This window comes from Anoplolepis gracilipes, chromosome 7, assembly GCF_047496725.1.
Source record: "Anoplolepis gracilipes chromosome 7, ASM4749672v1, whole genome shotgun sequence".
Taxonomy (NCBI): domain Eukaryota; kingdom Metazoa; phylum Arthropoda; class Insecta; order Hymenoptera; family Formicidae; genus Anoplolepis; species Anoplolepis gracilipes.
This window is the reverse complement of record NC_132976.1, coordinates 8,550,156-8,564,517: the sequence shown is the minus strand read 5'-3', so window position 1 is coordinate 8,564,517 and position 14,362 is coordinate 8,550,156.

The following is a 14,362-nucleotide window of genomic DNA, read 5'->3' as shown; positions in this document are numbered from 1 at the left end:
CATTTAATGAAAATATAGCAGCGGACATAGTTTTTCTGCCATGCAATTAACGTCAAAGCGGGTGTCGGCGTAATTTGCAATTTTCACGCTTTTATCGTTTATCGCAAATGACTGAGGGTTAAAGAACAAAGTTATCCTTTGAAATAATAGCGCCGCGTCACCTAAAAATCCGAGACCTGCGACGCGTGCGAGCGAGCGCATTAATTCGCCATAAAAGCTGGCCGTGTCATAAATGGTTTGACACGATTATACTATTTTACGAAAGGAGAAGCGAAAGATTTCTCTTTGCTGGTAGCTTTTCGCTTTAAACCAAGTAAAATTGTATCTCCAGTACAAATCCGGTGGGATCGCATAATTAAATAGCGAATGTATATATACGTGTCTGATACGCAGTATGCGAATCTGATGGATACAATCGGAAGGCGGCCAAAGATTTTTTTTAGAAACGCGGTGCGCGGCGTCACTTTTGCATGACTCGCACTCGTTAAAACCGTCATAGGAGAAAGCTTACAAATCCGTCCGGCCGGGTGCATTGATTTCCGGCTTAAAACTTAAGCCCCCCGACTGGCAAAACTAATAACTGCTCGGCAAGGCACCCGTCCCCATTCCACCACCCCCTCCCCTTTGCCCATTCCCTGGCCCTACTATTTTTCAGCGTTAGAGGATTTTTTAGGAAATAATTCTCGAGTTGAAGGGCGAAATCAAGTTTTGACACTTTCGGCGACTTTTAATATCGCGCTGTTGCCTTTTACAGAGATAGCCTCCATCTGTTTATTACTTATGAATCTCAGCTTAACTTGCAACGAAATTTTTCATTATAAACCTGCACCGTATTTTGAAAGAGACGTATGTATTTAATATCGACATAAAACTAATTGCCTGTTTTTATCTTTGGATCGTGGAATGTTGGACAAATTTTTTTCTGGGAATGTTTAGCTATTTTGAGCCTTGATATATTTAAATGATATTTAAATTCTGACTTGTGTATTGCAATATTGAATTCAAATCGCAGTCTCTCATCAACGTAGTTGATGTAAGTTGCATCAAAATTATTATTTTCCAAAAGGATAAAGATTAGTATAGTTGAAAATATGATACGTCTCAAGTAAAACACAAGACATATGTATGCAATTTTTTTCAATTTAATAATCTACAAGATACAAATATAATTTGAAACAGATAAATGTGCAAAAGTAAACTTTATAATCGTGTGTTCTATAAAGTTCTTCCTCCGCTTTTTATAAGTCATAACTAAATTAAAATCATCTACAAGTCATCTACAAGAAATCTCCGGATCAAAATAACGCGCGATCGTCTATGGCGTGTCATTTAATTTATACAGTGTTTACTGTGTTTCGCGCAGTGACTTGCTAAAATGCGTAGATGATTAATGAATCAAATCGCGACAAACATTATGCGCGGATATCCTCCTTTATACGAGCAACGGAGTCTCTCTCTTCGATCGACCACGTTATAAATCACACGCGATATTCTCGTCCTGCTCATTGTTCTCCCGCGTGCACGATAACGATCTTAATTGTACCTGCGCGATGGCCGATCTAGAAAAGAACAGAAAAAAACATACATATCCCGGAGTGTGTCATTAACGATCGTTATTTCCTGATCGCCATAAACAATGCGTTACACCCTCGGCCGACGCTTTTAATTCTATTATATTGCGATATTTCTTTGTTTACTTTGATAAAGCTTCGCGAAAAAAATTATAATGATATCAAAATTATTATATTATTTATTTATTTATTTATTTATTTATTTAATTTCATCTGATTGTAAGATATTTTTGCCCAAATTTGTTGGAGAAGAATCTATGATTCAAGTTAAAATGAGCAAAATATTTATAAGAATTTCTATCAAATTATATCGCGTGCTTTCAGAAAATTAAATCTTTTTTTGAAAATTATCTGTCTGTACATTTATCTGTTTACCTATTAAATGTTATATCTTGTTGGTGATCAGGATGCGCTCGTCGGTAAACTTCAACGTTCTTTGCCAAGATCCTTCGGTTTCTATCTCACCGTTCGGACGATCTCCTCTTCGTCGAGTGGGTCTCATATCTCACTTAAGCCGCGCACAATGCGGCAAATGAACCGAATTTGCGAAACTCGGCGATCCGTAGGCGTCGGTGAGTCGCCCACAAACGTCTTAGTGGCCCCGGCGCGCGGATCAACAGGCGTTAGAACTAACACCATTCAAGGTGTCAAGCCCAAAAGAGGTTGGCGATCCATTCGCGGCTCTTCGCAGGTACTCGGGAAAAAATCCTCACCGAGGACTTTGAGGAGTTCATTATCGTGATACCTGAATGGACGGCTGTTTCTCGTTTTGATCGTATTCTTCTGGCAAAGAAATTTAATCGAGATATTAAATGATACTTTTGAGACAATTGACATTCTCTCAAATATTTGACAAATTTGAAGATTGAGGTCAATAATTTAATTTTTGAAAGATATCTATTATAAATATATGGATTTTAATATAAAATGAAATATAAATTAATATTTAATTAATATGAAATAAAATATATTTGTTCATTTTCCTCTCTTTCTGTTTGTATCTTTTAATTTCTTCGAAATTGCAGAATTGTAATTTGACATACAAATTAAGCAGAATTTTAGACAATTTATGGATGCCAACGTAATGTAATTCTTCGAGTTATTTTATTTGTGATTAATACTTGACATTTTCTATATCCAAATTAATAAGAAAAAAAAAACTATGAGAAATCTCATGGAGCATATGGGACTCGCGGGAAGTTTTTCGAGCCGCATTGGAAATGTCAGTAACCGCCAGACGGGGACGAAGAAACAGAGGCGTCGGGAATTTTCGTAATCACTGGCCGAGGGAAAGCAATTCAATGGCGCGTCACGCGGAAATTGTTGGGCAGTATTTGCGAGATTAATGAGTTTCATAACGCGCTAACGACATTCACGGTCAAAACGAAAAGTAGATTACGCGGGTGAATTGGGATAGGGTAGGGCGGTGGCGCGGGTACGAACGGGTCGAGGGTCGGGGGGACGAGGGGGACGTTGCACGCGCAACGCTCTCGGGCCATCTGCGAGTTTTGGTGACGATGATTTCACTTGATGAGGCCGTTGGTACTATTGTGAAAACGTTCCCCAGGGCGGGCCGCGCAATTTTGTAGCGCGCGGTGACGATTTAAACCGACCGTCGTTTTCGTAACGAACGCACGCGCGTACGCGTATGAATGGGATCTCATCTTGAAGAAGAAACATCGACTAGAGTAATTTAGAATCGATTCTTTTTAGATGGTTATAGCTATAAAATATACCGACACAAAAGTGATGTAATTAATATTGTATAGATATTTAAATTTCGCATTTTACTTGATTAATTCTGTGATAATCTTTTACATTCACGAGAGACAATTAATCTATTCATTCATTACTTCGCACGTAATGTAAGTGCATTTTCGTTATTATAGATTATCCAAGTTATATATGAACGATTCTACATAGATGCTTTATTAAAGTATTAATCGTGAAAAAAATAAAAACTGATTCTCTCTAAAGATCGTAAAATTGTTATTTTTAATGGAGTAATCTTAAACATTTGATATAACATTTTCAAAGTGAGGCACAATGACTTATAGCGTTTCAACACATTCGAAAGATCTGTTATTTCACTTTTAATCAACGGAGCGTCCACGAACGAAGTGTCCATTGTGCCGAAGAATTTCGCGGAGAGAAAGCGTTACGAGCTTCGGTAGCGAGAAATGAAGGAATATTGCCCGGGAACAAAACTGTTTCCAGCCTTCCATCGAGAGGCCGCGCGTATACGAAACAAAAAGCTGGCCGAAAAAAAAAGAAGGGCCGCGAAACTATGTTCACGAAAATGTGTCGAGCACAAGCTGCCTATGCAACGCGACGTCATGGTCACTCGTTTCGTCCTGTGTCTCTCTCTCTCTCTCTCTCTCTCTCTCTCTCTTTTTCTCCCTCTCTCGTTCACCCACATCCTGCCACCTCTCTTTCTCCCTTTCTCTCTTGCGCGCTTGCACGCATTTTTTTCTTTAATCTAATCTATCGACAATTTGACGGGCGAAAAACTCGTCGCCATTTTTGCCTGTCCCCGTATCCCCCGGCCGGCCCCGGCCCTTCCTTCCACCCCCACATGGCGCGGCGTAAAGCTATTAAAATTCATAACCCCGGACATACGCCGAGGGGTTAAAACGCGTAGCGCGCCACGTCGAAGAGGCAGAGAACACAGGTGATGCGGGGGCGGCGGCGCGGCGAGAGGGTGCGGACGATAGTGACCGAGAGGAGACACGAGCGGGACACGACGGAGGAGACGAGCGAAAAGAGAGAGAGAGAGAGAGAGAGAGAGAGAGAGAGAGAGAGAGAGAGAGAGAGAGAGAGAGAGAGAGAGAGAGAGAGAGAGAGCGCACGACTGACCGGCGTAGAGGGTGAAAGAGGGAGTACGGTCAGGGCTCTCGAAATGAAGTAACCGAATTTGCGGACTCGTGCCCCGCGCTATAGTCCGGGCGCAAAACAAGAGACTCCGTTGCCCTGGCATGCCGCCCGCGGCTGAATTTTGAATATGCATTGCTTCCCGGTGCAGTGTCGCATCCATATACATGTGGCTCGCGTCTTTGTGTCGGCACGCGTGTATTAGGTGCGGGACTCTGGGGGGGGAGGGGAGGGGTGAAAGAGGGAGACGGCTGGCGGCCGGGCAGGGGTCGCGTTATGTCCGGAGAACGGACGGACAATGAGGTCCTATTGGATTATACCGACCTCTTTGGCCCGGGTCGCGAGCGCCAGCGCGAAGCTCTATTAAAAACTTCAAATTGCAGGCCCAGCACCGTGCGCGCGAGCGCGCGCCTGGACCATACGCGAAACGTCGCGACGCCGGTCTGACACGCTTGGACGTCGCGCCGAGTCTTATCCGGATGCCTTTGGTCATTGAAACGCAATGAGTTTCACGGCGTGTGGTACATACGTCGTCCACGATGGAACAATCCAAATGATATGGATTTGATAGTTGGAGCAAGTTTGAAGAAACTTATTCGTTCGAATTATTAATTGGATTAACATAGAAAAGCTAACAATATAAGAAGCTAATTTTATTGCATCATAAACCATATCATGTATTTTTTTAGCTTGTTACTAGTAATACGACTTTATTGTAAAATCTTTTATAATAGAAGTTCTAAATGCATGTTAGTTTATTTATTTACTGAAACTTCATCAAAGATAAAATATACATATAATGTATTCTTTCCTCAAAGCCTTTACTAATTGCAAGTATGCATTTTTATCTCCAACTAGATTGCACTTTATTTCTTATTAATTATTTGTATGATTGATTGATTGACTGACTGATGAAAAACCTCACATTTCTAAATAATTAAATAATTAATTGCTTATAACATTTTATCTTCGTATGCGTGATTTTATCACAATTTTATACGAGATACTCTAGACACAAAATATTATTTCATTCACGATTATTTATTTATAATAAAACACATCATATTATTAATTTTTTTAAGTGCAATATATTATTTGAACTTTTTTAAATTACAATTTATATTAAAATCTCCTCACTTTAATTTTTCGTTAAAATACATATACATACAGTCTGTGGAAAAAAGTATTTAATTTTCATACGAGAACATTTTCTTTTCACAAATTACCTCGAATTGATCTTTTTTTCTGTCCGTATTCTTTATCGTTAGAGAACAGAGAGTTGATTTGATACTTTATGAACAGAAACGTTTAGCACAATGAAACGTGACGGTTGCATTAGAGGATTCGGCGCGTGCTGCAGCTATTCGCGGTATGTTTCGGACTGCTGGAGGTGTCCAATGGAGAGCGATCAAATATTTGCCAAACAGAACGGGCATATCGCGTTTTACCACCCCCGCGCGCTCTCGCGCTTGTATATATATATTTTCTAATAATTGATACAAATCCGACCACACCGATTACGTTCTATGGGTCGACGAGCGGCTAACCGTCGGCTTAATGAAATTCCATACAGACATACGTCGGTCTTTCTCACGTACGCAGGATTTCGCATCACATGCCGAATTAATATGTTACTAATTGTAAATACGGGATTTACGATGCGTTATGGAACGGTCGATTTCGCGATCGCCACGCTGTACCGAGTGGGATCACGTAGTTTGCTTTCTCTCTCTCTCTCTTTCTCTCGCTTTGTCCTCTCTCTACCGCGTGTCAATAAGATTAATTTCTGTGCGGATTATTCGCAATAATTGGAGGTACAATGAGCAGTCTGGCGGGACTATGCGAATATTGAATAGATTGAATGTTATTTGCGTTATTACACGATATATTTTATCGATTTAAACATGTAAAAAGAATTAAAATTGACATCAATACACTGTTCGACTTTTATATAATAAGAGCATGTATATTTTTTTAATGCATTTTGCAAATATATTTGTAGTCATAATTATAATAATTGTTAGCGATATTTATTAGGAGGGTTTTATAGACGACTGTTTTATCAGTACAAAATTTTTGTCGGTAAAGAAGCAGAGCCAATTTGCCGACCTTTGATCATTAGTTACCGTCAACGGTAAGATTTTCATCGATTTTTACGGACTGTATCGACCAAACTATGTCGAAATGATTCCATTTTCTTTTGCTAGAGAGCGCTAGAGTTTCAAAATATTTGAATATTACTCACTTCCTTCGGCATTAATAAGCTTATTACGCGCCATTATACAAGAAAGTCGCAACATTTCTCCGTGTTCTACTCCGTCTAAATATTTTTAAGCTTTTTAATTTTGAAAGATTAAGGAAAACAGTAAGTATCGATCTATCGTGATACAATAGACGACGTACATTCAATATTTTTTATATAATCCTTTTCGAAATTATGCAATAAACATGAAATTTAATAATTGTAGGTGAAGGAGAAGATGCTGAAGAAAAGAGGGAGAGATACATCAAATTTCGAGGAAATATCGAAGAAATATTTCGAAACATGTTTGCAAGTAAGTCTCTAAATCCTTAATAGAATTCGTTATTTGTCATAGTAATGCCGACAAACGGCGACAAACGTGCCCCGATACACTTCGTAGTCGCCATAGAACGGCGTCTGGCAGTGCACCGTTATAATTACGGAGTAGCAATCAATTAGTACACCAATCATGCGTTGATTAAGGGGTCGATTGGAATGTAATGGGACTGTAGGTGGTCACTGATAATTAACGTTGGTGGAAACCGCCCGATGCGTACTGCGTAAAATCAAATACCGTCGACCGTGCAGGAAACGAAATATTCGACGTGCGGCCGGCCCGATTTCAGACTTTGATCCTATAGAGCTGTGCTATAGCTCGTGTTTGTTACAAAAAAAATACAAATTAAATAACAAAAGCGATATTGTGAATTATTACGGGAGATAATTATAAATTATAGAGATATTTTTTGACGTACAATATTAAATAATATCTTCTCTCTCTCTCTCTCTCTCTCTCTATAACGTTAAACGTGAAATATTTTCAACTAAACATAAAATATATTTACCTTATTATTATATTTTCAACTTTACTTTTTATCGATGGCAAATACGCATTAGAAAATGATAAATATAAAGTATAATAGGCAATAAAGAGTAGTATAATTATAATGAATAAAACTCGAAGGAATTGCAAGAGGTATCGCATAGTAGATGCATAATAAATTTTACTCGCTTCCTGTTTTAGTAGTAGCTGCGAGGAAGTGAGAAACGTGTCGATTAAAGCGCGCAAAAAATATGCCAAAAACCTGCATTTAAAAATATCGCAAGTAAAAATGAATGCGTCGCGCAAGGAAATCATCGATCTGTCCATTGTCGTTTATCAAAGTTCGATGTGAACGATAACGTTCGACGCAGCTCTATAATCGAGAGAGAGAGAGAGAGAGAGAGAGAGAGAGAGAGAGAGAGAGGCGGGGGAGAGGGGAGGGGAGAGAGAGAGAGAGAGAGAGAGAGAGAGAGAGAGAGAGAGAGAGAGAGAGAGAGAGAGAGAGAGAGAGAGAAAGCGCGCGCGTACGCGCGAGCAAGCGAGCGTGCAATTTCGCGGCATCCTGCGAAATATAAAAGCATTATATTCGCGAATAATAATCAGCGTTTCCTGCATAGCCAGGCGGAAAAAAGCGCGATCGACGTTGTATCCCGTCGACGGCATTAATCCGGCACGAGTTTTATGCAATTTGTCGTTCACAGGCGCGAAAGCCGAGACGCGCGTGTGCGTTTGCGTGCATGTGTTTGTATGGGAGTATATGTGCGCGTATTATGGATATGGGCGCGTGTACGCACGCAGACACACGCGGTTCACGCACACTGCGGCGCCGCCGCCGCCGCCAGTCAACTTTTAACGGGGCGCATTTTATTTTTATGCCGGACTACCTTTGAAATGCAAATCGATTGTTGGCCGAGCCCCTGCAAAAAACCGAGCAATTAGCGACAGAAACAATCCTGGCGTATTTGCACGGGTACTCATTTCGGAACTCCTCCGTCCCCTCGTGCTACCCCTTTGCCGCCCTCCGTCCTCGATCGGTCGCCGTCCGTTTGATACCCAGATCGAAAGTTGCTCTACGATATCGATGGCCTCTCATTGCCGATTTTTTCTCGCGATCGCAAACACGTTCGTCGGCGCGAGAATCTTTGATTAATGTTCGACGTTATCAAAGGTATGATCCGCTTTTGTTTTCCGCGTGTGTGCGACATTTTCTATAATATTTTTTAAGCTTAAAATTATATGAAAAGATATTTTTTTCTTTCGATTCTTTCTGCTTACGATTTATAGGATTTAATTGGCAAAGTATGAAAATTTAATTTTTCCGCAAGAAATAGATATATCTAGTCAATTATTTAAGAAATATTTGCTCGTTTAATGCGCGTTCTCACGAATTAAATTTGTTAGATTACATCAAATTAAGTTGAAATATCGATTGTATGAAGCATTTAAATAATGACTCATCGAATGAGCAATGGATTTCGCGATTTTATTAATTCCCAATTCTCTCAAAAATATATCAGCAGTTTAAATTATATTTTCCTCCGATCATTCAATAATTTAATTCGTTTTACCTAATCACCTAATGCTTTCATCAATATTTGGATAGTATGCGTCGTTCGAATTCAGCGGTCGCGCGGTTTCTCAACATTTTTTTACTTTCAATCCTGGATAAAGATAATTTGTTTCAGGCTATTTTTTTTTATGTTTTTACCTTCGTGTAAAATTTCTTCGTATTAAATCTACCTGAAAATGTCGACCACATACAGGATGTGATTAATTCTATCGAACTCTGCGCGCGAGTCTTTTCGATAAAATTTCGCTAAACACCAATGCGCTTTAAAATGAATGAAGCAGCCTAAATTATTCTTTCCACCGCTTCCGGAATAATTCGATTCAGCTCATCTGGCGTATGTGTGTGTGTGTGTGTGTGTGTGTGTGTGTGTGTGTGTGTGTGTGTGTGTGTGTGCACAAGAGAGACATATAAAGAACGAGGTTACGCGGAAGAATAGAAAGCGCATCGTTCGTTTCGCACGCGATTCTCTCAAAGCTGACGGCGGCTGCGGCGGCCGAGAATGACCAATTAGCGTGCCCGGGAGCGCGACGTTGGGTATTACATTAATCAGGGTGAAAAAACGAAATTTTCCCTCAACGTATTTTCGCGTTAAGGGGTAACCGCGACTTTCATTTAAGTTACCTAGTGGTAGCTAAACTACCCGGTAACTCGGTCCCCCCCTTTCTCCCGCGACTCCTTCGCCAGCCTGCGTGCCTCTCGCGTCCGTCGCCCCTCTGTATGTCGTCTCCGTCCGCGTCCGACACCAGCCACCAGCCTCTTCCCCTTGCGGGCGCAAGTCCCACCATCCACCGTTAACGGGCAAAATGAGTGCGAGAGGAGGGCGGCAGATGAGAAAAGAGAAGGGGATCGCCAACCTTTCGCGGCCTCTACGCGTCGGTCACTTTGTTCATCCGGGCCCCCCCTTCTGGTGTCCCCTTGGCCGCCCTTCGTGCTATCACCTCCGCCCCCTTCTCTTTTGCGGACCCCCGCTCGCCCGTTCACTCTCTTTCATCGTCTATCTTTTTTTTTTTTTTTTTTTTTTCTTTTTCTTTCTTTCTCGGTGTCTCCGCGAAGCGAAAAGGAAAGGCACGGTTATTTTAATGAGAATCCGGCTCGTTTATGCCGCCATCTCTCGTATCTTCACCGCCGCGCCGCCCGTCTAATGAACGCTCCGTGCAAATATTATTTCTGTTTATGTACTCGCCAACTTAGTGCGACTTTGGTTCTAATTAATAATGCTAAACAGACTCGGCCGAGACAAGGGGCAGAGAGGGGCGTCGCTCTTTGGCAACGCGACTTAGACGATGCTGCGGCGAGTACACCTATTAGGTAGTTCGCGTTGCGCACGTGCACGTGTGTACGTGGGTGTGTTTATATAGCTGGGTGCAAGCAAAACGCTCCTCGCGGCATGCAATTTGCGGGATTTCGCGTCTTGTTCGGATATTCGCCCTGATAACGTAATGGATTAAGACAAGCGTCATCTTTTAGCTTTTTCTTTCTCTGTCCGCAATCAAGTTTATGTTTAGTTTCACATCTCGCGGACGAGCGAATTTGTAATAGAACATTATTAAATCTAAAAGTGTTATACAATCGTTTGACAAATATATATTTGCTTGTTTCGATAATTTAAATTAAATATTTTATTGTATTTTTTTTGATAGTATAAAGCTATGTTATTTTTCTCTTAATTATTTTTTATATACTTAATGATAATCTTTTGCAATTTATTTAATTCCAGAGCAGTCCCTTCAGTTTTATTAAATACATTGATTTGAATACAAAATTGGTTTTTATTAATTTACAATATTGCGGGAATATTTTTTCGTATAATTCGTTATACGGGCTAAAGCAAGATCATTGTCACAATAATGACAATTCTTCAAACTTCTGCCGTGATAATACATCATGCTTTTACATCGAATCAATTTTAATTGAACGAATGAAGTTTACAAAATGAAGTCATACCCGTTGCGAGATATGCGTATATAATATGTTAATTACACGACAATTATTGCTTTGTTCTGTGTATGCGTATGATATTCTCGGGGCAAATAAGCGTTCTATATCGGGCTGTTATCGTAATTATAATATGTAGCTAATAAAGCGTGTCGCGCAATCGTTGTATGGAGTAGCGCGTACATAATATGTTAATGATGGAATAGGTTGGACAAAGAGCGCATCAACGAAAGGATTATCCGATAATAAGGGACTGAAAAACTAGGGATTTATATATATTATATTATTAATTTTCGATTAATCGATCATCGAACATGTTTAATAATACAGTTTTTTATCTCCAAATGTGTATATTTAAAAATTTTTAATATACAAGTAATATTTTATGTACATATTTCTGCATTTTTTATTTTTCAGTGAAAAAAACAATTTCGTTGAAAACTTACAGTCGATATTTTACTTCCGAATTGTTAGATTCGGTGCAATTTTTAATATATATGACATTATTTTGGTGTAATTACATTTTAAATTAAGGTTTTTTTTTAAATCAATTTAAAATTAGAATTGTGTAAATTATAGTCTAGTTTGATTTCAATTTACCCAGTATTTCTGAAGTATAATTCACAAAAAATGTTTGTTGTTTGTTGTTCGAACTATTGTGATATTTTGATAGTTTTTATAGAATTTCGTGTTATTCACAGTGTATTTTTTTCCGATTTTATCATAATAATTTGAATTATTATATTTAAATAAAATTAACGGATATAAAACCAAGTATATGCAAGATCTTGTAGAAATTTTCATATTTTTCCGACGGTATTCGTCGAGCTCTCTCCTTATCGTTGTTTACAGATTTTAGCCGGTTGACTTGTCGCTCCATTGATCTACGTTCCATCGGCTCGAAAACTGGTCTTATTCGGGTTTCCTTGCTGGTTCTTTACTTTGTCGGGGCAATAAGGTTAGGCAGGACGGGAGGCATCGGGAGAGATATTAGATAGACGACGGTTCGCCCGAAATCAAGGCGCCCGTTCACCGTCTCCTCCCCTCTCCCACCCGTTCCTAAACAAATTTAATAAAGCCACGATTTCCGTGCCAATTTCCAACTCAGCAAGAGATTGCCCGCCGTCTTCGAGAGGCAAGCGCCGCGCGTCTTAGCTTCTAATCTGATATACACGAGACTAATGATCGGCCAGTTTGATCAAGTATCATACAGGCTAGTATTTTGTAAATTAATTGCCGATTAAAGGAATTCTTGAGAAAAATTCAAGTTTTAAATTTAGATTTCGAGAGAACTGTACATTCAGAGATACAAATATATCTTATTGTTAGAGAGAAACGCACGCATACATATTATAGATTCGACTTTAAAAAAAAAGTTTTTCAGGTTAATAGGTTAATCAAATTTTAGTAGCGTAAATAAATTATTTATAGTTATTATTGTTTGATTTTAAGAGTTTTTATTTTAACAACACTTTAAAATAAATATAAACTAAAGATAAAATTTATTTTATTTATTATTAGTTATATAAGAAATAATATATATGTACATATAATATAGTAAAATTTTAAAAGATGTGACGAAAGGTAATCTTCCTTGATATTATATGCATTATTAATTTTATACTTATATATATATATATATATGTATATAAAATTTATTAATTTTATACTTATATATATATATGTATATAAAATTTTGTATTTGTGGACGTTTAGTTTTATGAGTTATCAGTAGTTTGAGATTTGTCAAAAGCTCATAAAGGATACTTCTCGTACTCTTTACCGTACTCTCTAATTCGAGAGGATGAATTCTCGAACTGTATTCCTATTTTCCGAGTTTCTCCGACTTTTCCACTCACGTCCTATAACTCCCGCGCACTCTACAAATTCCCTCACTCTCACGCGAGAGAATTCGTCTCTCTCTTTCTCTCTCTCTATCTCTTTTTCTCTAGCACGATTTTACCCGCGCCTTCTTCCAACTGTACAACTATATCACTGTCGGTAGCGTTCTGCCTCGAGTATTATTAGTCTTTGGAGTTAGGGAGTACGCATGGACTCGAATCTCCAGGCTCGCTCGCATGGTTAACTTCCGCAAACAGAAATTACCATTTTATTGGGTGAGTTCTAGCGTCCCCTTACCGCGTCGGCCCCTCGGCTGCCCCCTTCCTCCAACATCCCCTTTCCCCGCCGAAACCGCCTTTTCTCTCCTCCTACCCCCGCCGCACTTCACGGCGGCCCCTAACGTAACGATTGGAATACCTAATCGTCCGGGGACCATTCAGCACCATTGTTCCATCGACTTGCCGTTGTTGGTGCCTGTTAACGCCGAATCCTTTCACACCCCGGCGCTGCCCCCGCCGCTGCTTTTTTGCCACCCTTGAAAAAGATGATCGGCTTGCACACGTTCGCTGTCACGTTGCTCGCGCAAACGGAATTTCCGAGTGGCATTTGCATCGAATCGTCGGCCGCCGCGTTAAATTCCCAGGCAGGGAGTGTATGGACAGACCAAAGTATAAAGGGCCCGTCTGATTGGTCGCGCTTGTACAATGGGCCTGATCGATGAGTGGAAAAATTTATGAGATAGAGATTTAAAATACTGAAAAGTAATTTCCTACTTTATAATGTAATCTAGTGTAACTTTTTTTTTAATTATTTTGTAGAAATTTTGAAAATATATTTGCTGTTGCTAACTGAAATCTATTATCCGTAAATGCTTAATTTTAATATTAAAGACATATAATGAGAATATTTTTATTTTACTTTTTCAACGATTATGAAAATTGTTTTATATAAATGAGTTTTCTGTATAAATTTTTGTTTTTTTTTCTCGTAAATGACAAGAAAAATTATTTTCTTAAATAGTCAATTCTTAACAATTCGACTATTGACGGATTTTTCGCGTTCTGAGAAATCTTCGGTTTTAATTAAACTCGAGGAAAGACGAACGATGGCCTTTTCCCAGCTGCAACTCTCTTCCGCTTCATCTCTCTTCGCGGAAATGAATTAAGACTTAATTAAAGTCGTTCTTTGATATGTTAATTCCTTCGTAAATATGTGTTACTTTCCCCGTAAGAATTAAAATTTTCTCGGTATACATCTCACCCCCTTTAGACACCGATTGCTACTAGCACGCAAGAAATGCAATCAGCTAACAGAAATTAACTGCGAAACGTCAAAGTAAAAATTATGTGGCTGATATAAATATAATAATAACAGTATTAATAATAATGTAATAAAAGCAGAATAGAACTGACTTGACTTTTAGATCCGAAATTGATGATTTTTAGATGTTTTTAACATAATAATAATCAAATCAAAATGTATTAAAGAAGACATGTTATTCCCTTTTT